At 43.5% G+C, this 26,760-nt stretch overlaps 1 protein-coding gene and 1 non-coding gene across 4 annotated transcripts in view; one reads left to right on the forward strand and one right to left on the reverse strand.

Moving 5' to 3' along the window:
• GLIS3 (GLIS family zinc finger 3) overlaps positions 1-26,760 on the forward strand; it is a 493,142-nt gene that overhangs the window by 236,183 nt on the left and 230,199 nt on the right. The gene's annotated exons all lie outside the window — the stretch shown is intronic.
• On the reverse strand, positions 1,941-2,047 carry LOC116873111. Its single transcript, XR_004383746.1, has one exon. It is a non-coding gene; the product is annotated as a U6 spliceosomal RNA (small nuclear RNA).

Raw genomic sequence — 26,760 nt, forward strand, 5'->3', positions numbered from 1 at the left:
GAAGTTGTGGGGGATAAGCCTTCCCACCAGCATTTTTTTTAAACATGGACATACGGAGATAGATGTTTTTGTCACAGTCAAGGCATGGGTAACTCTGAAGACTTGCCTATTTCATTTTCTTTCTGAGGACTGAAGATAGGCCTTTTGGGGTGAGACTCTTTGGATCGGCAGGCTGCTGTCTGGGATTTGGCGGTGGAATACTCATACTTTTTGAAAAGGAATGCTAGTGTATTTCTTTTGGCCGTGGCTTAAAAAACATACGACTTTATAAATATTGTGAAATTTCATTGTGGATTTTTTTTTTTTGAGGGTTTTTGTTTTTGTTTTTGCATCATAGTAAAAGGCACTGCAATTTTCAAGGAACGTGATGCTAGATTGTAAGATACTTGAGGGAAAGAACAGCTCTTGTCTATCTCTTTCCTCTCTGCATCAGAAACACACCCTATATATAGTCGGTCTCAGTAAATATTTATAGAGTCAAATTCAATTCACATTCAAAATGCATTCACCATCCGCTACCACCACTCCCCTCCCCTCTGGTGACCACCAGGTGGTTCTCTGTAGTTAAGTCCATGTTTTGTTTGTCTCTGTTTTTCTTTGTTCATTTGTTTTGTTTCTTAAATTCCACATAAGAGTGAAATCATATGGTATTTGTCTTTCACTGATTTATTTCCCTTAGCATTATACACTGTAGCTCCAACCATATCACTTCAAATGGCAGGATTTCATTCTTTTTGATGGCTGAGTAATATTCTGTTAAACATGCACACACACCATAATTCATAATTGATGATATTAAGCATCTTTTTGTGTGTCTGTTGGCCATCTGGATGTCTCCTTTGCAGAGCCATCACAAACATGTCTGTTCATGTCCTCTGCCTATTTTTTAATTGGATTTTTTGGGGGGGGTTTTGGGGTAATTGAGTTGTATAAGTTCTTTATGTAGTTTTGATATTAACCCCTTATTGGATATGTCATTTGCAAATATCTTCTCCCATTCAGTAGGTTGTCTTTTTGTTTTGTTGATTGTTTCCTTTGCTGTGAACTTTTAATACCCTTTCAAATTTGGGGTAAGGGACAGGCACCTTATTAAATCACTTAGGACACACTTAGGATGGGCAAAGTAAGGGAGAATTGTACTTTTCGTCTGCTGACTCACTTATTTCTCATTTCAGTAAGCACTAATTGAGAACATTTCTTTTTCTTACCTCTCTCTCCCCTCTAGTTAACTAACTGAATCACCAACTATTTATTAATCTTATGTTTTGTGTGAATAATTGGGCTAAGCAATGTGACTACAAAAGAAAATAAAACCCAATATTTGCTTCCAAAAGGAGGCGAGTCAGTTAATTATTGCAAGTGGCCTGAGAGGAAGGACTTATCTATATGCCCCTAATTTCGCTTTTATTATTTTTTCTGTCCCATATTCGTTCTTCTTACTCCCTTTAAGAAACAGAATTCTCATAGGGCCTGTGGGGAGAGAGGACAAATCCAGATCTGCCAGGCTGTGAGCAGACATTGTCTTGCCAGTGAGCTGCGTTCCATGGGTCATGAGCTAGTAGAGTTCACTGGTGAGCGACTGAGCTGTGGAGTCTCTGTGCAAGCGATCTAAAGTTCGCCGGGCTGACTACACGCCCACTAACCATGATGAAAAGTGGACGTGGTAACATGGGACAAGCAGGGCTGAATGAATCTCGGGAGTGTTCAGAAGCCAGAGAGTGTGTGTGTGTGTGTCAGTGTGTGTGTGTGTGTGTGTGTGAGAGAGAGAGAGAGAGAGAGAGAGAGAAAGGGAGGAGGAGAGGGGAGGACTTCCTGGAGGAAATGGTGAGGCTTGGACCGTATGACAAGACTGGGTGGATACTGCGTATTTTCCGTACTTGGTGCTCAGTGAATATTCATCTCATATGTACGAATCCTGTGTTGTTGTGGGTTTTTTTTTTTAATTTCCTATTGTTTTCTAACTTTTATGTGTCATCCTTGCATGAAGGCCACACTAATCTTCTCTGTACGGTTCCAGTTTCAGTGTGCGTGCTGCCGAAGCGAGCACTGTTTTCTAACTGTGAGTGGGATTGTCAGGAGAGCTGTCTGCTCGGGGGTTGTGAGGCCGGAGTCCACATCCTGCGTTCTGTTCTCTGCCACGGCAGGGGGCTCGCAAACTGCTTCCCGCACCAAAGGATCTGGCTGGAGTGTTTCTACCAGGGGAGTGAGGTTTTAGATCTACCTGGAAAGTGCTGATGCTTGTCGTCTTTTGTCTATAAGGATATCATCTCAGAATCCATTTTTCCTTTTCCTCCTTTGATCTCAGAACTTTTTCTCATCTTCTGCCGACAGTGGTTCCATAGAGTGGGGGCTCTGCGTGTGTATTCAGGGCTCTCACGTGAAAGCACAGTGCTCCTTTTGCCAAGATAACTACAGAAAGAATAATATATGTGAATCTACCACCTAAATTAGGAATGGCAAGATATCAAAGTACGTTATGTTTTTTACGGCTATTCTAGCTCTGTACTCAGTCTGACCATAATAAACCTCATATTTTCACTGTTCTCTCTTAGCAATATTTTAGGTTTCCTCTTCCTTACCTCCACTTAACATGGATTATTAGCAGCAAACTAGTATAATTATTACTTTTTTTAAAAATTTGAAACTTTGCCACATTTTCATGGTCAGTCCAATTCTATTAAACAATTACAAGTGACGGCCACGTGTGTGCACAGCACTACACTAGAAGCTTGTAGAGGCCATGAAGGTGAGGAGTGGAGAGTCGCTGCCTTCTCGGGGCTCACGACCCAGCAGGGAGGACATGTCCATAAATCATTCTGTTCGCAGGCTGTACAGCATGTAACAATGGAAGAACGGCACGGCTCTGTGGGAGCTGAGGGGAAAATAGGATAATCTACACAGAAGTTATCCCAGGTTCATGGATTTCTTTGGTTAGTGAAGTTGTTTCCACGATGCCTAAAATTCCCACTGTGCACAGTGCCAGGCACCTCCTCGGACTGTGTTAAAAAATAGTGCTCATAGGTGGTAAAACACCTCAAGCTCATTAAAAGGAATAGCGGTGGAAAGTAGGTCTGTCTCTTGACAAATTCCACCACTTTTTCTTTCCAGAGACACCCACTTTTCACAATTTCCCTTGTGTGATTAATTGTGAAAGATTTGTTGCTGATCGGTTCTTTTGAAATTTCATTGCCTTCAACTCAGTGCAGTGAACATTGCACGAACGTGCCGGGTGCTGTGTTAAGTCCTGGAAATACCAAGACCAGCACTCTGGTCTCTGAGCGTTCACAGTGTGGAATGCCTACAGGTAGGACTTGGGCTGTAACATGTTTAGTGATAGGATGGAGAAACGGACTAAGTGTTCTGATAACTCGGGGAGGGAGTCATGACTCACGCCCTAGAGAGGTGCTGGGGCTGCTTCACGGAGACCCAGATCTTCCAGTTGGCACTTGGGGGTGTGGGTTTCACTGGGCTGAAGGAGAGGCAAGTGAATCCTTGGCCCGCAGAACCACATACTCAGAGAAAGGGAAGCTTGAAAATGTATGTTGGTCAGCAGAGCTAGGGTGTCGGATATGGGCAGTGGTAGATATGTCTGGAGGTTGAGGCCAAATTATCAGGGGCACCGAATTTCTCATCCTGCACAATTTGGACACCACGCCACTAAGGGCGAAGGGAAGCAGTTCAAAGAGTATGGTCATGGTAGGGAGATGAGGCATAACTGTCTTCCAGAAGGATAATTTTGGCGGTCCTCTGAGGCGTGGAGCGGATGGGAAGGAGGTAGAAGTGTGGGGTTAGTTAGGTTATAACTTGGGCTGAACCTGGGCCAGGATGAAATGAGAAGGCAGCAGTGGGAATGATGAGAAAACAGGTCTGAGAGATCTCACAGAAGAACAAGCGACAGGCTCTGAGGGTAACAGAAACGGATCAGGCACATGCCCAGCTCGGGATCTGGGATCTCCTGCTAAGGGGCACGCGAAGATGAGTTAGACGTAGCCTTTGTCCGTAGTCTTTGCCCGCAGTCTAGTGAGAAACCGAGCGTTCTCAGGATGCAGAGTAAGAAACAAGGAGAAAAAGCAACCCTGGGACAACATCAGCTCTCCAATAGTGGGCCTTTAAAAAGCCCTCAGTGATAGAGGAAAAGTGATGGATTGTGTGGTCTAGAGCCGTACAACAGGGGGAGTCTGAGTAAGGAGGAAGTGCCCCTTAGTGTCTGACCACCCTGACTGGGAAGTCAAGGGGAGTGGAGGCTGCGAGAGAGCTCGGCCAGTGAGAGTGTCCGTGTTGGCTCCAGAGGGCAGAGATGAATGATGTGGTGAGGAGGAAAGGTCAGAGGGGAAGGCCTCGGAGGGGGCAGAGGTGACCTGATGGGCTCCACTGGCTGTCACGTGGCATCATGGGAAGAAGTAGGGCTGGGCGTACTGTCTCTCCTCCCACCAGAATGTTCCTTAGCGCACCCTGCCCCCCCGCGGTTGGTAGATGAGAGGCCACATGAGGGAGGGAAGGGTGGCAGTTAGGAGAGATGGTGATCAGGGCAGGGGCGGGAGAAGGTTCCCAGAGCCATCACGGGGCATCCATTCCTAGCGCTGAAGCCTGGGCTATGTCTGTCCACTGTCTTCCCAGGCAAGCTGTTTTCTTGTTGCTGTTGAGTGTCTAATTTTATGTATAGACCCAAATGAGATCATTTTCTCTGGGCTTTTTTAATTCCCTCAGAAAAGTTTTGCATCCCTTTGCTTGTAGACCTCGGCAGTCCCTTTTCCTCACAGATGGGACCAGCCCTGTCTGCATCCTTCTGACCCGCATCCGTGTGAATGCAAAAGGCGTCTCTGCAACGAGCACGATGCCAGATAGTAGAGAAGATGCCCGTGGGTCGGTGGAGATGCCGAGATTAATGGCCACAGCCCCAACCTGGGGTCCTGGGAACAGCATCCGTCTACACAAGGGGGAAGCCAGGGAGTTTGTGAGGTCACCGGAGCCCGGAGCCTGAAAAGCAGCTTTAGTGTACGGCATGCTTCTGTTGTTTATAACTTTCTGTAATGTGTGGTAACAAAGAGCAGTGTGTGGTAACAAAGAACACTCTGTTACCACGAGTTATTTTAACCACCAGCTTTCGGCTGCTCAGCCTTTTTTCCCCGTCTTCCTCACAGCTCTGTTCTGGCTTCATGTCTTTGTCACCCACTTCCACCTCCTCCCCAGCTGCTCCTCCTCGTCTCCTTGTGTGAAGTCCTTCCCCGTGGCTGCTTCTCCTCCACCACGGAGAACCTGCTGGAGGCTTTGGCTTCGCAGCGCGAGCAGTTTGCCACTCTTTTCCCTCTTCTCGCACATACGTTGCTCCCAAGAGTTCTTCATGCTTAGGGAACCCCAAGATGGAGGGTGTTCCAGGGGCTCCTCTCAGTGTGAGGATGGAGGGGCTCCTCTCGGAATGGGGGGAGTGTGTGAGCACGTGTGTGTGTGTGCACGTGTGTCAGAGAGAGAGGGAGAAGGAAGATGATAGCTCAGAGGTTTGAAGGGCTTCATAGTCATTTTCTCCCTCCCAGAGGACTCCTTCCTGGGTGTTTAATGCTACTAAGCCAAAAACACAGAATAATCATTATTAAACTGGGACTGGAAAAGTTTTGTTTTGTTCTGAAAAACCTGACCTCAGACTTTGAATAGCTTCTGAGCCCCGAGTGGCTCCATCTCGACACCCTGAAGGGGAGTGGGCCGTCAGATGGGACTGGGCCGTAAGTGGTGTGAGCCCAGAACAGTCCAGCAGAGGCAGTTTCTTTCTCTAGAGGTAATTTCTACATGGATCGTCTTTTATTTCTGGCCTGAAGTAGTAAGTGATACCAGACAGTGTTGATGTAGGCAAATGATTCAGGAGACAGGGTCTATAGGAAGCTTGGCCGATTGCCTTGCACGCATTTCAAGGTTGAGAATGATTTTCCAGCTCTCCTTACACTTCCTGCTGTGGATTTTTGTTTGCTTGTTTGTCTTGGTTTGTAGAATAGACCTGACAGCTTGCTGAAATCCCTTTATTCTTGAACCTTGTTGTACATGCCTTCAATGGCATAAATCATACCAAGAAAGAGTAATTTAAAAATCTGAAGATTTCAATTAAAAAATCCCTGTGGATTGGCTGTTTTGCTTTTGAAAAGTCAGTTAACATCTCCTTTGCTCATCTTCTTTACCTGTAAACAGGGGAGTTGAGCAACTCTGATATCTTTTCCGTTTCAAACATTCATTGGTAATCGGACAGACTCAGAGCTGGAAGCTGGATTTCACTTTAGCATCCCAATTCCATGTGCCAGGTAGCCGGTGTGGAGAGGGCTGTGGTAAGGATCACAGACTGTGGGGCTCAGTGGGAGAGAGTGGGGTATTGATTAGTGATATCTGCCTTGCATGCAGGCATTTGGGGTGGTGGCATGTAGTATCTGGTTTGTTTCATTTTGGTTTTGCCTTTCCTTCTCTAACCCTACTAAGAGGGACCAGAGGGCAGCTGTGTTTTCATTTTGCACACACACGTGCATGCACACACACACACACACACCTCTCATTTGAACCAAACTGATGATACCATCAGCATGGGTTCCATTCCTTCTCCAGATGATTTAGCTTCAGTTAAATCACATTTCTCTTCCCTGCTTCATGTGTCTTAAAACCAAAGGGAAGAGAGAAAAGGGTGTGAGGGTGGCCATTTTATTTTTTTATTTTATTTTTTTTTAAAGATTTTTTTATTTATTTGACAGAGATCACAAGTAGGCAGAGAGGCAGGCAGAGAGAGGGAAAGGCAGACTTCCCACTGAGCAGATAGCCCGATGAAGGGCTTGATCACAGGACCCTGAGATCATGACCCAAGCCGAAGGCAGAGGCTTTAACCCACTGAGCCACCCAGACGCCCCAGGATGGCCGATTTAAACACATCACCACTTCATGGGCATCTGAGTGGCTCAGTTGGTTTGGAGTTTGGGCTCTTGAGCTCAGCTCAGGTCTTGATCTTGGGGTCGTGGGTTTGGGCCCTGCACACTCCACACTCACTGTGGATTCTGCTTAAAAAAATAAATAAAAATAAACACATCACCACTTCAAGCCCAGGTCTTCTAAAATCTTGCTCGCTTGCAGAAGACAAGATAAAAAATGATAACCAGTTTCCATCTAATATAGTATATAGCATTGAGCCCTACAGTGTAACTTTTTCATGATCATGGCCTTAGGATCAAAAAGGTATGGAGAATTGTACATGGGAAATTATATAAACTTTATCTTAAGTCTGTTCCAGAAGTGACTTTTGATAATTTTTTTTTATAATTGCTCTAGGATGTTTGACAAAATTGTTTTCAAAATATCCAGGTGAAGAATGGAGAGCTTGAAAACTGTTTTTAGAATGCTAGATGGGAATGGGTGATGCTAATCAGATTTCAAGGCTTATCTTGACCCGCTGTCTCTCGGGACACTGATCAAAGTTTTGTGAATCCTTCTGGTGCAGAGCTACTCATTAGAGTTCTCAGCACGTAATTATGGACTGTCAGAAGATTTCGGTTTTGTGTAATAAATGAGTAGCATGCCTGCGGCTTGCTGAGGTGTTAGCTTCATAACCTCATAAGATAGGTTGTTTTTCTTCTCCCTCAAGACCTAAGCAGTCTGGCTTATGCCTTGTCCACTCATCTCAAATGGAGGTGAGCAGACTAGTACTCAGATTTTTTTTAAAGTTTATTTCTAAGAAGAAGAAACTCCAATTGTTATGTTATTCTCTTTTCCTTTGTTCTTTCTTCTTTTGAATTGGAAGCATAAGATTTTGTTTTTATGCCTAACCCTTGGTGAGGATATCTACGTTTTCCTCCTGCCACGCACGGCTGTATACAGTAAGATGTTAGTAAATCGGTGCTGATGAGCAGTGCCACATTGAAATTGCTGCTTGCATGATCCTCTTACTCGGGGATGCAATTATTTCCCCTGGTTTTGACAAGATGTCAACTGTGATATGCACAGAGCAGAAACATATCCTAAGACGCTATGGCGTGTTAGAAATCTTTCCAGAGGAAAACTCAAGGATGTGTCTGGGGCTCCCATTCTGACTCCATCCTTTGCCTTTGTGTGTTTGTTTATGTTTAGATTATTAGCTGATTATAAAGTGGCATTTAAGAAGCAGAAATCACTCTATTTCGTGATCACAATTAACAGGGGTTTCTAGGAATATTTTGCCTTCATTTTCAGTATAAAAATAAGATGGAGAGCGATTCATGATAAGTCATTCTACTGGTAATGGTGGTGGACGTACTTTTTTATGGTAGCTTCAAGAGGGAAATGGAGGTGCCTAATTACCGCAGGATTATATTGCACACCTACTCTGTGCTCTCCCTCTGTTGAGAAGACGAGGACGCATCAGATACAGAGCCATCCAGCGAGGAGTTTGTAGTCTAGTTGGGGAAGATATTAGTCAGGATAGGCTAGTTGCTGTAACAGACCCCCAGATGTCAGTGAGCTTATTTTCAAGTTTCTAGTCAAAGTTTATTTCCATCTAGTTGGGGGCTCTCCTTGCTTTCATTCAGGGACCCATGCTCTGTCCACCTTGGCTCCATTATTCTGGAAGTCTATGGTTTTCTCTCTCCATTTAGCCAGATGGGGAGCAAAGGAAGAGAGGATTACACATGGAAAGTCTGAAAATGGGCAAGTCCCTACTGTTCACCTTCATTGGGTACAAAGGAGGCACATGGCCCAATGTAGGTGCAAGGGGGGCTGGGGAATGTAGTCTGATGAATTAACAGCTGATAGCCTCTGCCATCAAGGGCTCACTTACTTGCTTACAGCAGTAACATGCGGCAGAGTAGAAAGGGTCGACGGGGCAGAGCCCTGCCTCGGTAAGCCTGGGAGATAGGAACCGGATGCTTTAGAGTATTTTGAGAAGAAATCAAGTGGGTCATGTTTATGCCAGTTGTGTCTGGCACTCATGTCCCCACACAGCCACTGGTAGTCTATGTCTATGTTGGGATTTGAGTGTTTGGACCACAGTGAGTATGAAGCCCATTGAGTAACCCTGGGCACAGCTCAGGGAACCGCTGTGCTCCCACGGTCCTGGAGCAGACTCAACCATCACAACCAAGAGCCAGCCGGGGCAAGACTGGGACAACACGCCGCAGAGTGGAACACCTGCCTGCGGAAACCTGGTTGGTTCGTGGGACTGTGTGTGGCCAAGGGCTGTGAATGGTAAACAGAACCACCTCCCACTGTCAAGGGGTGAAAGAGGTGTGAAGGTTGCGTGGCTGAGGCGTGAAGAAGAGCCCGAAGCAGGCCCGGTTTGGGGCATCACTCCTGACTAGCCTTGTGTTGTCTGCTCCTCCCTTGATCTTTCTCAGCCATGATAGATCTCTCATGCCTCTGGATTGCTTCCCATGGTGACGCTGGGGACATTTCAGGTTTCAGCTGACTATTAGACCTGTCCCATTTAGGGCCAAGATTAGAGCCAGCAATCTGAGGGGCTGCCAAAGCTTATTAGGGGCGCCTGGGTGGCTCAGTTAGTTAAGCCTCTGCCTTCAGCTCAGGTCATGATCCTGGGATCCTGGGATCGAATCCCACATCGGGCTCCCTGCTCTGCGGGAAAACTGCTTCTCCCTCTTCCAGCCGCTCCCCCTGCTTGTGCTCACTCTATCTGTCAAATAAATGAAATCTTTAAAAAAAGTTCATTAATCCAGATTAATAGTATTTTAGTGTAATATTTGAAGTGATCAATCTTAATACCCCTCCAAAAAACACCCCATGATGGATAACATATAAAAATTTAAAATGGGACCAGGTCAGTATTACTGGTTTTCCCTTTTGCTTCAGCTCTAGTATGGCTCAACACAGCCCTGTTCATGATCTTGTCTTTATTTAAAGTTTCGATATTTTTTTATGTTGATGTTGATTAATGAAAGTACTGCATCAAAATGTTATTTATTCTGATTACTGAGTTGGAGGCCCCTTAGACTGTGTATTTGAGGTGAATCCCCACAGCTTACCCTGGACCGAGCCCTAGTTTACTTTCTTCTGTATCTCCAGTGCCTAGCACGATGCTGAGATGCAGTGGACATCCAAGAGATGCTCAAGAACACAAGGTTGTTGGAAAGATAAATGGGTAAACTGACAGGTGACACATATTGGAATGGGAAGAAAGGACAGGGTGGTCCAGCAATCACAGCCCACAGTCACTGGCTGAACCATAAATCCGGGTTGCGCGGTGGCCGGCATATCCAGAGTCGTCAGGTCTTATAAGCCAGCAGATTCCTGCACACTTTTCCAACGGTATTTCCCACACAGTCCTTGTTTGTAGTCTTAAGTGACCCTGCATATTTCTCATCTTTTAGGGAGGAGCATCTTCCTATCTGTTGAATACCTACCTTTTTCTTTTTTCTTCTCTTTTCTTTCCTTTTTAAGTTTTTGTTTTGTTTTGTTTTTGGGTGGCAGTGTTTATGTTTGCTCATCACAGCTATAGTTGTTGAATTTCTCTTGTGTGTTGGGTGTTTTTATTTAATTAATTAATTGATTAATTTAGAGAGAGCAAGCAAATGAGTGGAGGCAGGGGGACAAAAGGAGCAGAAGAGAGAGCATCTCAGGTAGGCTCCACACTCAGCACAGAGCCCGACGTGAGGCTCCATCTCATGACCCTGGGATGATGACCTGAGCCCAAATCAAGGATCTGGACCCTGACCGACTGAGCTGTGCAGGCACCCCAGTGTGCTGGGTGTCTTTACTGATCACAGAAACCTTTTGAGGTACTGGGCTGGTTTTTTGTTTTTTTTGCTTTTTGTTTTTGTTTTGTTTTGTTTCTTGTTTTTGTTTCATCTGTCAGAGGTGGAACTGGTGGCTGCCCCTGGCTGTGGGTGGTAAAGTTAGGATTTCAGTCCGGATTTCTCTGGATTTCTTCAGAGCACAGGCCCTTCCTAGCACTGAGGACAAGTGTGGGGATAGAGGTGTTTTCCTGGTCATGATCCAAACTGTGTCTGCAAAGCAGGAGAGCAGAGGGAGGACTCTGGAACTGCCTGAGCCCGCCCTGGCTGGAGGAACTTCCTTGGAGAGGGAAACCCCATCAGGACAAGTTGCTCCAGTTTGCAGACGTTCCTGGACTGGTGGCCTCCACTTTTCTCTGTCTTCGCTCTGGTTTGCTTGTGCAGCAGGCGTTAGGAAGGCAGCGTCCCTTTCTGAGCAAGCACAGGGCAGGCATCGGGGCGGTCTGCTTCCTAGTCTGGCCTTGACCAGGATTTTAAGCAAGTTCTCTAGCTTCAATCTTTTCTTCTACGAAGAGGGACTAATTCTGATACTTACCACTCACCACCTCTCTTGAGAGTAGTAGAGAAGATGTAAAGGAAAAGTATCTGCAGGTTATAAATATCACCTATGCAAAATGTACAGTTTGGGATGTGTTTCAAAAGCCATGTGACCCTCTTTTCGGGGGGAATCAAGAAGGTAAAGATGTAAGCTAAAACCAAACTATAATGGAAGATGGATGTGGGAAGACACCTTTAATATGAAATATCTTGTTTGCATCAAACTCTTTTATCTTTAAATAGTTGGAGTATCACAAAGGCCTGGTTCAATTTAATAACGGAAAGCGAAAGCCTACATTTTGAGCAAATCACCTGGATTTTTTTTTTTTTTAAGGAAATGGAAGCTTAATAGATTTTGAGGGGGAAAGGGGGCATTTCAAACCTCAGATTTCTCTTATTCAGGACTTTTCAGTGCTCTCTCTGAGCTCTAAAGTAGCTAAACACACTTTTGGTAGCTTCACTGAAAGAAAGTACAGCCTGGGGCCAAGAACTTTCATGCCAAACTTTAAGCTAGAGCAGGTTTTTAAAATCATGTTAGAAACCTCTGAAAGAAGGAGGCTCATAATGAAAAACGCTGACCTATTGTTAACAGCAGGTATGGAAGTGACTCAGTAATAATTGTTCCTGCACCGTGTTACCCCAGCCTGGCTAGAAGGGATCTCTTGGTTGTGGTCGAAAGAGGGGGCTGTAGATGGGGCAGCCAGGTAGTTACTAGGCACCCCAGATGGGGTGGCCCAGATCTTCTGTTTTGCTTGAACTCTTATTGAGGCCATGTAGATGTCCAGAGAGCCCTGGACCAAGCAAGAAGAATTGCATAGTTCCGGAATCATGAGATTTGGAAAGGGACTCAAGTTGTGTGGATTCGTGGTTGTCAGACTGGGGTCTACCAAACCGAGTTCCATGGAATGATGGGGCCAGGCAGGAGGAAACAGGGCTCTGCAAATCTGCTGGTGGAGTGGGGCCAGGCAAGTAAGGGGCAGAATCCTCCGTACTCCCATTTCAGCCAAAGCACCTCTGCTGTTACATAGTACACATTGAGTTGGGCATGAGATTATATTTGTGAAAAAGATTGCACTGACAAAAGTGCTTTTAAGACTACTGATCTGGCTTAGCTTTCTCTCAGTTCAGGAATTGCCTTTATAATACCCTGGACATGAGGTTATTCCTTCTCAACTTACCAGCTCCAGTGATAGGGAACCATATCAGTCAGGGTCCACTAAAGACACTAGAATCCTACCGGTCATTTTAATAGAGAGAATCCAGTATAAAGAACTATTAACTAGATATTAGAAAAATGGAAAGGTAAAGAAGGGGAGGGAGCAGCTGTCAGCCCTTGAGATGGGAACAAGAGGAAGAGGTCAGAATTATGAAAACTTAGGAGCTCAGAAAAGGGTTGCAGGAGCTAGGAACCAGATCTCTGAGGAGGGAGCTGTGCGGACGAGGCTGGGTCTGAGAGTGATGGAAGAACAATGAAGTAAGACGACTTGCTGCTGTCAAGATGGAGAACCGCCCCTGGGGTGATGCTGAAAGGAACAGAAGATCGTGGAAGGAGCCAGCCTTGCCCCTCCTGTGGCTTTCCTCTCGTGCTCCCTGTAGGCAGAAGCTGACAGGGAGCCCCCTGGTGCGGTCTGGCAAGGAAGAGTGTGACTGCACAGCCCAGCCCCAGCACACGAAGCACAGCACAGAAGCGGGGATGCAGCCACCTATACACAACACAGGGACCCTCATTCCCCCATGGTGTCCCCTGACATTGTTACCTCAGCTTTAAATGAGAAACAAGGAAGCAGATAGGAAAACAAAAGTCCTTTCCCTTTGGAGGGAATTTATCTTCCTGCCTGAGTTCGCCAGGCACACCCAGACCTTTCAGCCTGCCTCGAGGACATGTTGAATAGACATTTGGGTTTTCATCCTCTAGACACCTTCCAGTTTGTCAGTGTCTCCTTTAAATATAGTTCTCAATTTGTCGGCACCTACCGAAAGCCTCACTACTGTGCATACTTTAGTCTCAGCAGTTCCAACTTTAGGAATTCATCCTTATGAGTTTTGCATGGTCTGCATAGAAATTTAGCTAGAAAGGTATTAATTTCAAAGTTGCTGATAATTTTTAAAAATTTGGGAGAAACCAGAAATGTTCAAGAAAAGGAGATTGGTTGTACTGTGGAGGACTTGGCAGGTGGTACAGATGACGAAGAAGAAGGAAGTTTGACAGTATGAGAAGAAAGGCACGTTATATTTTTAGGCAAAAGAGGCAGGTCATAAAATGGCATGTGTGGCATCATTTCATTGTTGTACACACATCCACGTTAGAAAAACAACATTGGGACGGTATATACTAAATGTCCAGGGTATGATTGGCTATTTTTAGGTGGAGATACAGCAGACTGTTAACATTTTTTTCTTTCTGTTTATTTGTATTTTAAACATATTTTACAATTAAAGTATATTTCCTTTTTTTACTAAGGCAAAAATTAATGTAGTGCTGAGAATGGACCCTCCTGAGAATGGTTCTGATGTATCATCTGTCATCCTCCTGGCGTGTCAAATATATTTTTTCATGAGTATGTCTTCTTTATATTCACTGGGAAATCAGTGTTGGTGGAAAGATTGCTGGAGCAACCAGAAAACTGGAAGCTGCCTCCCAGCTGTGTGACTTTGAGCAAGTCTCTTAAACAAGAACCTATGTTTCTCTCTGTGGAAAATCCAGAAGGTTGTAGTAGATGATCCTCTTAGGCTGGCTTTAGCTGTAGATTCTGTGGTTTGCTGAAAATGCCATGGCCAGATGGAGGCAAAATCCCATTTACTGAGGTCATTGTTGCTTTGTAGGTGACACAGGGGGCTGAGACCAGGTGCCTGAAACACAACACTGGGTCCTATGTTGATGATTTAAAGAAATGCCATCTAGGAAGAGGTCTTGGTACAGGGGTAGAGCCCCAAACATGGCTCTTCGTGGTGATGGCATTTCCAAATTAATGGAATAGGGAAAACAACAATTCTACGCTGTGTTCAGGGATCACTTTCTAAAATACAGAGCCACGAGAGAATATAGTCCAGTTGGATAGAACCTTCAAATCTGACAAAGGAGGGAAAGAGTTCAGGGAGGGACAACTGAAGAATGATGGAGAGCAGGGATGTGACTGAGTCTCTCAAGTGTGCAGGGTTTGGCAACATCAGCCTTCTGGAAAGCCCTATCTGAAGGAGAGCATGAGTGTGTTCAGATGTATTTGAGCCGCAAAAGGCTAAGAAAATAAGTGTTCAGAAAAGATAACCAAATTCCTAGAATTTCTGAGACAAAGCCCCAATGAGGGTACTAAGTCATGGCTTCTGAAAGCAAGCAGAGTTTGGGGACCCACTTTGAAATGACCCTGCTCCTCTGGAGTCTTCCTGGCTCACACCATTGCCCATCACCTGCCTGGGTGTAGCCTGACAGGTAAACTAGCAAGAAGATTCTAATCCCCGGGGTTGAGGAGGGAGGAAGAACCAGCTGGCTAGAGGGGAGGTGGAAATAGAAATGCCAGAGAGCAGGGGGAAGTGACTGCAGCACACTCCATGTGCAGATTTAAGTAAATAAAACTGGAAACCTGTACCTTGGCTCTCAATTTGTATCATGGGATTCTACGCGTTATTTTTTCAGTGACTGTTTTGAGCAGGGGTTTCCATCCCTAACTATACCCCAACCACTAAGCACCCCTGCATGTCAGGTGCTGCTCTCTGTCTTCTGCTTGTTTTCATTTCTTGACACTCCCCGTCAATTCTGTAAGGCCAATGCTTGACATTTTTCCCATATCAGAGAATAGGAAACAGAAGCAGAGAGAAGTTAAGTCCTTGGTGAAGCAAGGACTTGAACCCAGGCAGTCTGGCTCCATGATTTACAGTCTCAACCAGGACCATGTTATGTTACCCTGTAGCTGGTCTGCCTTGGTCATGGTTGGGGAAGAGTGCTGTGTTACGACCACCCCGAGTTTCCCCTTAGTGGCTGTGTATTGTATTTGCCAGTGAGTTTGCCCTTGTGGTCATACCGTGAGAGTCTATCAGCTCTTTAAGCCGGGGAGTGGACATGCAGACTCCTTTACCCAGTGAACCCCGAAGTATGGCCGCCCATGAATGTTTTAGAATGACAGTTGGGGTGCTTACTCAAAAATTCTGGGCCCCCTCCAAGATCTTCTGACTCTGAAACTCATGAGCTAAGACCTGACAGTCAGAAGGTATAACAAATCCCCAGGTGATCTGAAAGTATGCTGAAGCTTGAGAACCACCGATTTAAGCATCCTGTATTTAGATGAAGGTTCCCCATCACTGCTCTCATGCAAGGCCAACTCTAGTGATCCTTCTTGTAAATCTTTGCAGACAGATGTATCTCTGTCTCTGCTGTGCTATAGACATCAGGTGGTGGGTATTAGAGGAACAGGTGTGCAGCACAAACGTAGTGGTTGCAAGCTTATAAAGCTGGTTCCCAAATTGGAGATTGGCAGCCATATAAAAGAGAGAGAGAGAGGTACTTCCTTAAGGGGCCGATATTTGACAAAACAAAGCAATAAACCCAAGCGAAAAAGGATCGTAACCGCACACATCATGCTCTATGGCTAAAGCATATGCTTTTATTTAAGTTATTTTACTACTAATTTGGGCTCTCAGTTCTATTTGGGGCTCTGCGTGAACTGTGAGACAACGAGTGTGGCTTCGTTAGGCTGCTAGCGTACATCACAAGGTCCTCTCTTTGAATTCACTTTTCTAGAAGAAAGAAACTAAACAATCACAACAACATCACAGTGATGTGACAACAAGAGGGCACCGTCCTGTCTAGAAAGCCAGTTCTCTGTAATGTGTAGAAATCTCTGTAATAAGCAGGATGTCATTAAAAAAAAAAAAAGTTCATGCTTGGCTAGACTTCTCAGTAAATTGTAAAGAGAAAAAAATGTCATGTATTATTTACAGTGAATGTATTTCATACGTAGGAACTAAATCTTGATAGCTCAGTAATGGCTATTTAAAATATCCCTCTAAGTTTTATAGAAAACTCTTTCTGCTGCCTGAAAGTTAACCCATTATTGCCCAAACTTTACTGGTGGATTGAAGACACTGGCTGCACTGTCGTGGAAGAACGGACCTGCCATGGAACCCTACCCGCCCTCCACATGGGAGCATTGTATGTTGGTCCTTGTGTGATTACCAACTAAAGGCTTCATCGCCTGGCTCTTTTCATAACCGCCCAAACCTTGCAGTGGTCGTGAATAGAAGAGGGTCCGTCTTTGAGGGCTCTGAGTTGTGTGTGAGCCCATGTTCAGAAAATAGTCAAGCTTGGATATTATGATCAAGGTGAACTCTAATAGAGAAGATGAGTAGCTTGACAGCAGTCCATGCAGTAAAGAACTCAGAACAGGAAGAGAGGCTCAGAACAGGAAGTAAAGGATGAGGGGACTATTTCCACGATCAGAGAAGGCAACCCAGCCCAGCCCTGCCTGGCCTTCTCTGGTGTCTGGGACGATCGGTTGACATAGCAGGTGGGTATGTACTGAGCTCCATCCTTTATGTTGCAAGAGCTCTTGGCTTCATTCGCTGGCTGCAGGGATGTTACCAAGGCAGGTGAATGCTGTCTGTACTTTTCCTCTTCAGGTGTGTTTCTTGATCTTGTATTATCTCTTTGTCTGTGATGGATGAGTTCATGTGGCTTTTATGAAACTCTCAGGATGACTTTTAAAAAGATATGTTTAAGAGAGAACTTTAGGAATTATAAAGCCACCTTAGTAATTTTGCCAAGGAGTAAAAATGCCAGGTTAGAAATTCTGGGTTCCAAGGAGTATGACAAAGGGAAAAGTGAATTTTATCGGCTCCAGCTGTCCCCGGAGCAGACATGTAGTAAGAGCTTCTAGAAGGTAACCGTATTGGCAGCTTTCTCTTAGGCTTTTTGCACAGTCCTCTGTTCCTTCACACTTTACAGATACCCGTGTATTCCTCTTAAAAGTGACAATGTAAGGTCCAAGATAGGAAGCAAACTCTGATAGAGACTTCAGGGTCATGGATAAATGAAGAATAGCTCATTTCAAACCATTATTCTAATCCAACCCCAGCACTTGGTGTTGGCAAAGCCAGTATGGTTTGATTTGAGGACGGTTTACTGATACTGCTGTTTCCCTCAGACCATTTCTAGACTGTACCTTGAAGAAAGAAAAACTGCAAGATTTTGATTAAAGGTGAGTACTTATGACTTTATTTCCTTATTCACATTGGCCCAGGGGTTGCATAGAGATCTGCCACGAATATTTCCCATCACGTTGTACCTTTGAAATGTACCCATAGGCATTTGAAGCCCTTGCCTCCCTGTAATGCATTGTCTCCTGATTGAAATTCAAGGGAATGCTTTGTGACAATTGTTAATTCCTGAGTGGGAGCTTTTGGTCTATTAGCATGCTTTGAAATTGAAAGGCCTCACAGATCTCTTTGCATAATATTGGTCAAAGCATCACAAGCCAGTTTTAAGGGAAGAAGAAAGATCCCAGTGGTGAAAAGAAAAAAAAACAATGGCAAAGATCCCAGTTTTCTGTGAGTGTACATGTACATATCTCTGAGTGCTGAAGTCCACATCCATGAAGCTGGGGGGAGGGGTAACCTTGCCGCCATGTTGTGAGGCTCATTCCTGTCTTAGCAGGGCTTCCCTGGCTGGCCCAGGACGAACTGTAAAAAGCTTCCTAGTAAATAATTGGAGACTCACTGGCACCAGATTAATTAGTTGATTACTTCATTGTTTAAATATGTGAGTGCTGATTCCTTGCTTTGGGTTATGAGAATTTGAGTATTTGTGGCAGAGTTAAAACTCCACCCAAACTCTCACCTGAGTGGGTGAGTACGTGTACACACACACACACACACACACACACACACACACACAGTTACCACCACCTCCTCTGGGTCTTTTTGGTCCCAGAGGGTTTAGAGAGACAGCCTTGTGTCTGGGGATATAGTCCTTGGTATCTGAGAGATCTTATTTAACAAACAGAATTTCCCAAGAAATAGTCCTTATTTTTCAGTTTGGTCATTATTCTTCCCTGGAGCAAATCTGAACTTATCCTGAGTCATTATCCATTAAATTGTTATACTCAAGAGAGAGGAATTCAGCACAGAATGGATCTATATAGAATCTTCCTATAATGAGGGGGTTAGCTAACTGAAGAATCTGAAACACTTTTCTCTAAAGCTGTCTCAGCGGTGAAATCTCAACTTGGCAGAGATAGTAAGGACAGGATTCAGGCCCAATATGTAAACTGTATGTACATATGCAGTACTGTGGTGTGGATTGGTGTGTGTGTATATATATATAACATTTTGAGTCGTGATTTCAGATAAATTCAGCCTGGACCAGTGGGATGGTGGCTGAAATGGCTGCTGGGAGCCTTGGTTCCATGTTCCCTGGGTCCCTGCCTGGATTCGACAGTGATGTTGTCACACATGGCTGGAGCATGTCCTGTCATCCACAGGCTTCCCCTCCCAGATGGAAACATTCAGAGTTCCACTGCTCACTGGAAAAGGCATAGTGTCCTTGGAGTTGGCTTGTCTTTTAAAATCCACTGTGGTATTTTAGAACGATTCCCAAATCTTTCATAAAAGACCTTTGGCAAAATAGCAAAACAGCTATAAAAGGCTCTCGAGTAAATTTAATGGCTTAATTTCCCTCTAAGTATGCACCATAGACCAAAAAGCACCCCTCACACGTGATTTTATTGCAAGGTACTTTCTGTCTCAATATCAAGTAGGCATTCAGTTAAAAACAAACAAAAAAAAGTTTTGATCTTCGGGGGAAAAAATAACTTAGTATTGACAGATAGGTGAGCAAGAAACTGGGTTTTTCAGACAGTAAGTATCTGTGAACGCCATCATGGACTGTTATGCGCTCAGGGACTAGGACTTCATTGTGCTTGTAGATCCATGTGCATTTCAATCTATTAGTGATTTTTATATGGAGATATCTTATCTGCAACCCTGCTCTCCCCTGGGGATCAGAGCTGGAAGGTTTATGAGCCTGGGATTTTGAATGGCCGAGGAGCTGATCCAAAAGCTTAGCTACCAGCCGAGGAGCCTCTCTAGTGGTTTTAGGTCCAGAGGCTGAAAGGGGACCCCAAGGAGCAACCTGCAAGTCTCAAAATCTGGAAGACAAAGTAGGCAATTAATTCCTCCATCATAAAGTTTTAGAGCTGGCTGGTATCTTAGAGATCTCCTCTGCTCAGCAAGTTCCTACATATTCAACAAGACATTTTTATTGAGCCTTATCCGAGGCCCTCAAGGCTTCATAAAACTATGAGTTTTATAGTATTTCTGCTAATCCCATACATTTATTGGAACTAACTCATTGGCTGGACCTGAACAAGCCATTTATTTTTCTGGGCCTTAGTTCTCTCTCAGTGAGATGGAGGGGGTCGGATTATAGATGATTTCTAAAATCCCTTATTCTGATATTCTTTAATCAATGGTCAAACCTGATTTAATTGGTCAAATCTGCATGGAGGAGAGAAGTGGAACAGACATATTTCTCACACACACACACTCACACACACACAGCAGAAAAACCCCGAAACCCTATAGTCAAGAAAGAAAACGCTCCTTTGACAGCACTCTCTTTCAAGACTCCTCCATATGACTGTTCTGTCTCCTTTTGGGTGTCATGGCAGCAACTATAGAGCACGTAGCTTGACTGTGCAATTAATGACAGATAGGAATGTCTCTTTTGAAATTTTTGCTCTTTGAGGCCCAGGATTTTTTCTAATATTTATTATTTTGTTTCTGATTATGCAGATTAGACTTGGTCATCGTAAACAAATTGGAAGTTCAGAAAAATATGAAGGAGGAAAAAAATTGTAAATCCACCACTCAAACACATAACATTTTTGGGGTATCATATTAGTCTTTTTTATTTTACACACACACACACACACACACACACACACGTTTCTTTGCCTTTCTTTCTTTTGTGATTTGGAAGTTATAAATCCTATTTTTAGGTTAAGATTAATTTATAATTAAACACTGTACAGATTTTTCTCCAGTTATCAAAATCATGAGTGAAATACTCTGTTGATTTTGTCCACTTGCATAAGGTAAGAAATATAGCATCTTTTGAACTACTTCCCTGCAACTGGAAATTTAGAATGAGACCTTTATGATAATTTGGAAATTACTGTTTTTGTTATAGTTTGCATTTTTAATTCAAAAGCAATTTTAAGAATTGGCTTTACATTTATATAATCTTATAAATGACATTTAATTCTAATTATGAAACATTTAGTTTCTGAGCTTTTGCTCACAACCAGCCCTTTTATGCTAATAAGGCTTCTCCATTTTTGAGCTTTTCATTTCCAATCCTTTCTTTACCAGCTGGTGGTATTTTGAGAACTGTTTTCAGGAAGAATATGTAGCATAATGCTTTCTGACTTCAAACACTCTGAGGATTTTTACTGTTACCCTTACTCAGGAGTGATGACTTTATAGGATATTGAATGATACATCATAATCTTTTCCTTTCAAAGCTCAGTGGTTGTTGCTTCATTTTATTTCTAGTTATTAGTATTGTGGAGGAGAAGTCTGGGATCAAACTATCTTTGCAAGTACTTTTTATTTTTTCTTGCTGCGATGCTTATGTTGTTGGTGTTGTTTTTCCTTCAAAACAAGGCATTATTAGTATGTGTTCTCTCCTGGAATCCAGTCTGCTTTTCTTTGTCTTAATTGTCTGTTTAAGTTTGGCAAGTCTGTTTTCCATCTCTGTACTAGTCTCTCCTTTTTTAAAAAGATTGTATTTATTTATCTGAGAGAGAGTGAGCATGAGCAGGGGGAGGGGCAGAGGGAGAGGGGGAGGGGCAAGACTCTTCACTGAGTGGGGCGCCCAATGCAGGGCTCGATCTCAGAACCCTGAGATCATGACCTGAGCCAAAGTCAGACATTCAGCTGACTGAGCCACCCAGGCGCCCCTCCATCCCTGTACTGCTCTTAGCTGTTCTCTTCATGAGCCTTTGCTCTGCAGTTTCATATGTGAAGTCCCTACTTAAGTCTTGCTGAAAAGACACATTGCAAATTCTCAAAAATATTCTCCTGGCTCTTGAAGTAAAACTATTTCATAGGCATGCTTTGACTCTGATCCTTCACGGCTACTTCCTTCTTTTGACAACATCTTCTTAAAAGCCTTTTTTAAAAAACCATCTTCTCCTGTGTTCTCTGGTCTTTCCCTCATTGTCCAGTCCTAGAAAGGCGCTGCTGTGTTTATGCAAAATAAAGTGTTGGGACAGTGCATCAGACAGGGTTCACCAGGAGACAGACCTCCGTGGGAATTTGAATGGAGACAATTTAATGTAAAGTATCATTAACTGGTTCAAAGTGTTAAGTACTAAAAAGGGTAAAGCAGGATTCTCAGGAACAGGTGAATGGCAAATGCAGGGAGTGGTGTTCTCTAGGCCTGAGGGCCTGGTACGGAGCTAAAATTCAGAAGATGGATCCCCTCTTGCCCCACGGAGGTTGAGAATCAGATGTCATGGGGACGGCTGGGCTTGCTGCTGCCTGCAGTGGAGAGCTCCCTGGGTTGCTGGCCAACCAGGCCTGTTCCACATGAAGCCCCTGCTGGAAAGTCTGCGGGTCCCAGCTGTTAAACAGGAAGTCCCCCACCACCGTGCCAGAGGGCGGGGAGCTGGTCCATAGGGATGATGTGCACTGGAGTCCTGGAGAAACCCCCTGGAAAATCTGTACCACTGGGTCTCGCACACCTGGCGGCGGTGCCTTAGAAGCTAGAACAGCACACTGGAACTAGGAAGGGAAGCCCTTCTTTCCACTATGCTTCCCCTAGCTTTTTCTATTGGCAAAGCCTAATATTATACCAGATGGCAAAGGAGATATTTACAGGGTCCAGCTCTGGTATCACAGAGCAGAACGGAGAGAGGTAGGTTTGGAGTTGACAGTAAATTGATAACTGACACAGATGAGGATCTCGGAGGATCAGGTAAAAGAAGGAAGGTATCATTTTTGTCTCGTCTTCTACCACCTGCTCCGAAGTCCCGCAGCCTGGAGTAGCAGGAGAGAGTGAGAGCCACAGCGTTGGTTGCAAGGAGGCTCAGCTTTGTGCTGATGAGTTTCCTTTTCATTCTTGCCTCACTACCCCGGGGTGCCTGGGACAGGGGCCCGTGCTCGGCAAGTGGCACAGACGGTCAGGATCAAGGGCACACTGGGAGTGCACACTAGAGGGTTTCCTGGCCAGGGGGCCTCCCTGCTTGGATGCTTCTAGAAACCGTGCTGGGGGCTGCCCCACAGTTCTGGGTGTTAATGAGCTCCTGCTGGAGCCCTTTGCTCTCCTGTACCTGGCATCTTCCTGTATGGTCAGCTTTCCCCACAGACAGGTACTGTTTGCTCTTTTATTAAATAGAAAGCCTTGAGAGTTTGGGTATATGAATATGACCCCTTCTAACTTCCTTAAAAGATTTAACTTTTCCTGTTTTTTATATTCTTTGGGTTACTTCAATGAGATTATAGAAGGAGGCAGAGTGAGACATGCGTACTTAATACACCAGCAAGTCTCCTTTCTAAATGTACCACAATTCTCTTTTCCTATACTTGTTTTAACTTTATATTAAAAAGTCCAGTCTTCTTAGTCTGTATTTTCCGTGCCCTTTCCAAATGAATTTAGAACTGTTTGATGCCATCTCCGGGCTAAAAATAAACTGCATCTTTAATTGTTTAATTTTTATGAGTACCATCTATACAGATAGTGTAGCCAATCTAGCATCTTAAATAGAACTCTTCACCTGGAATATTCTGTGCTTGTCAGTTTAGTTAATTAGCATCACACTGACTTGTGGATTTAGAAACATTTGGATTCTACTACTTCATCTTTTTCTGGCCTGCAGGAAATGTATAAGGTTAATACAGAGAGTTTTCTATTTTAGTAAGCCTGTTTGCTAATTGGTAGAACATGACATTTGTGTTACTTAATACATTAAAGCAGAGGAGTTGGGAATTTGTATAAAACAAACAAATTTGATATTAAATTTTGAAAAATGACAGAAAATTTCTCACTTTGGCTGTTGTACAGTATTGGTATGAAAAGATTCAAAAGCAGTAAGTAAGAAGTGAAGGGCTTTATATAGCATTTGGAAATAAAATAAACATTATGGTACTTTACAAAAATAAGCCATTCCACTTGCCCTTGACCCATCATTTGTCCTGTGTCTCCCGAAGTTTCATTTTCTGTCTGGGCTGTGTTGCTGGTCTGGCTGGACCCTGTGCAGGGATGGCTGTGGGTCAGGAAAAAACCTTTGTCTCCGGGAAGGGCTGGTTTGCAAACTCCAAAGCTGGGGACCTCTGGGAGAAAACAGAAATCCAGACCTACAGAAGGAAGAAGAGCCAGCCCTACGTTTTGTTGAGATTAAATCCATTGCCTTTTTGTAATTCCCAGAATCAAACTTTTTCCTTTACTAAAAAAATTGGGCACCATACCAGTGTTAATCCTCAGGTTAATCCTCTCTGCTCCCAGACAATGGTTAGGGGTGCACCACCAGCCACTTGCACAAATACAGCTCCCAGGGGCATTAGGACCCATCCGCACCGGAATACTGGGACCCCATTAACAGGACTGAATGCTCTCTTGCTACTTTTTTTTTTCTTGTTCTAAATTAGTCTTAATTAGTTTGAAGCCCATCTCTCTCTATGATAAAATGGGAATGAAATGGGAATTAAGTAGTTGCATTTCTGACTTTAGTTAATTCTTATATATCTCTGAGCGGAGGGTCTGGAACTGAGGACTGATGGGAATGGGGTGAGCTATATGGATGTGTATCTTGCATCACCCACATTATAAATCCAATAGATATATTTTCTGAAATAAAAATTAGTAGTGCAGAAAATGTGACAATCAAGGAAAACCTTGAACTAATGTATAAATTTTATATAGGTAATATCTATGCTTTGTTGAATAAAAGCTTTAAATGTTTGATAGTCATATCCTTCAATCACTTACACTATTTGTGGATTTTTATCTTATTTAAGAAGGCCTTCCTTATCCTAATATTAAAAGAATTCTCTGGTGTGTTCTTCTAATACTTGTATAATTTTTCTCCTCAGTTCTATCTCTTTATTTTCTGTAGAATTTATTTCTATGTATCATGCAAGGTACAGATCTATTTTTTTCTTCAATAAATGTCAGTTGACTTGGCATCTTTAAATAAAGTCTGTTCTTTTCCTACTGAGATAATATGCTACCTTTAGCATAAACTGTATTCTGATTTTTGCTTTATTCTATTATTTGGTTTTCTCTTCTGTTTCAGTGGCTTTTTTGTCAATTATCGAGTCTCTGCATTTCAGAGTTTTTAAGAAATGTCTTATAGCTTTCAAATATGTTTTGACATCTGGACTAGATGCTTTTTCTCCTTATTAGTTTTTTTCTAAATTTTGTTGATCTTACACATTTTTTTTTTTTAGTTTTAATGGGCTGCAGACTCAGTTTGATAAGTTCTGTAAAAAATCTTGTGATTTTGATAGGAAACACATTCATTTCACAGAATAATATTGAGTCTCGCCATCCAGTTTCTGATATTTTACCTGTTTATGACTTCCTTCATGTCCTACATTAAATTTTTATGACATTTTTTTACATATCAGCTTCACTTCTATCAGTAGGTTTATTACTAGAAATTGGACACGCACACCACACATTCTGAATACTTTCACCTTCTAACTGGTTGGTTGTGAGTAGAAAAGTTTTTCTGTGATCACCTGGTGTCTGACCAACCTATTGCCTTAATTGCCTTAATATTTCTTTTCAGTTGATTTTCCTAGGTATTCCTTTTTCATGTTTGCACCTCCTTTATTTTCTTGTTTAGTTGCCTGATTCAAGATCTTTGATACATGGTTGAGTTCTTAGTGGTGAAGTAATAGCAAATATGCTTGTCTTGCTTCTGATTTCATTGAATATGCTTTTGATACAGTGCCATTTTTAGAATTTTTTTTTTAAACTCATGAACTGGGGTTGAATCTTAGTAAGAGTTTTTTTTTTTTAAGATTTTATTTATTTATTTGACAAACAAAGGTCACAAGTAGGCAGAGAGGCAGACAGAGAGAGAGAGGAGGAAGCAGGCTCCCTGTGGAGCAGAGAGCCCGATGCAGGGCTCGATCCCAGGACCCTGGGATCATGACCTGAGCTGAAGGCAGAGGCTTTAACCCACTGAGCCACCCAGGCGCCCCATTAAGAGCTTTTTTAACCTCTATTGAGACAATCATCTGGTTGGATTTCTGACTCTGTTAATGTACTGAATTACATGACTAGATTTCCAGATGTTTAATCATCATTCATTCCTGGAGTAAACCACTTGTGGTGGTAGGATTTGGTTTTCAATAATATTATGCTTTCCTGCATGAACAGGTCAAATATATCCCCCCCCCTTTCTACTATAATCTGCTACATACTTCTAAAAGTCTCTTCCACGCTCTCTGAATTATCCATTGTATTACATGTTTTATAAGCGTTTAGAATTTCACTAAGTAGGGAATAAAAAAGAAGTATAAGTTAGAATAAGAAATGACCAGGCTCATATATTTTGCTCCTGGGAATGCTGTAAAACACACATATCACATTCCTAAACAGACCCAAGATGGTGTAGGCTCAGAAATAATTTTTTCCTTTGTGCGTTGTTTTTGCAGAAATGCAGCTCAGTTTATTAATCATCAGTTTATTAATCTGGTGAGATAAGGATTCAAGTGACGTAAATGAGTTTATTCCAAGTGCTTAGTCAGCATAACAACAATAAGAATTTGTGTCACTTGTACACTGTAGCATTCTTAACATACGCCAGCTAAATTAATCTTCCCAGCAGGGATGGGGGCAGGAAGAGGAGTTGTTATTACCTTATTTTACAGGAGTGTAACCGGTTCGGATTAGATAAATGGCACAACCAAGGTCACACGGCAAATAAGTGAACCAGTTAAGACTAGACCCCAAGTCTTCTTAACCTTAAGTCAGGATTCATTCCATCTCTGCCTTGGAATTTTTAAGGGTGAGAAGTAAGCCCTCTCTGTGGCAGGAATGGACGCAGAAGCAAAACAAGTTGGGAACACATCCTTGTCCTCTCACGGCTCTCCCACTCCGGTGGGGGCTCCAGTATGAGGAAGCCTGCAAGGCCCCCTCAAGGCTGCCTGCCTCCAGCATCATGAATATTTTCGTTTTGAACTGCCTTTTCTTTGTCTCCTGAGTTAAGGTGTTCTCTAAGCCATGGGGCCACTGTCCTTTTCCTGGGACTGCATTTGTTGAGCTCATTTGGCTCAAAGAGCACACAGTCTTGCGTAGATAGCACCTTTCCGAGCCTGGCTACTTAGTGTGCGAAGGCAGGGAGGGAACTCAGCCTGCGTGTTGTGGCCATGCAGTCCTGTCAGGGGCAGAGGCTGGGGCAGCCTCGGAGCCCATCATGCAAGGACTGGGAGGATCCGGCGCCTTCTCCACTTTGTATGTCCTATGCATTCCCGTCTGCATGCA

Source organism: Lontra canadensis, unplaced genomic scaffold (genome assembly GCF_010015895.1).
Source record: "Lontra canadensis isolate GAN:19392208 unplaced genomic scaffold, GSC_riverotter_1.0 scaffold31, whole genome shotgun sequence".
In the NCBI taxonomy this organism is placed as follows: Eukaryota; Metazoa; Chordata; class Mammalia; order Carnivora; family Mustelidae; genus Lontra; species Lontra canadensis.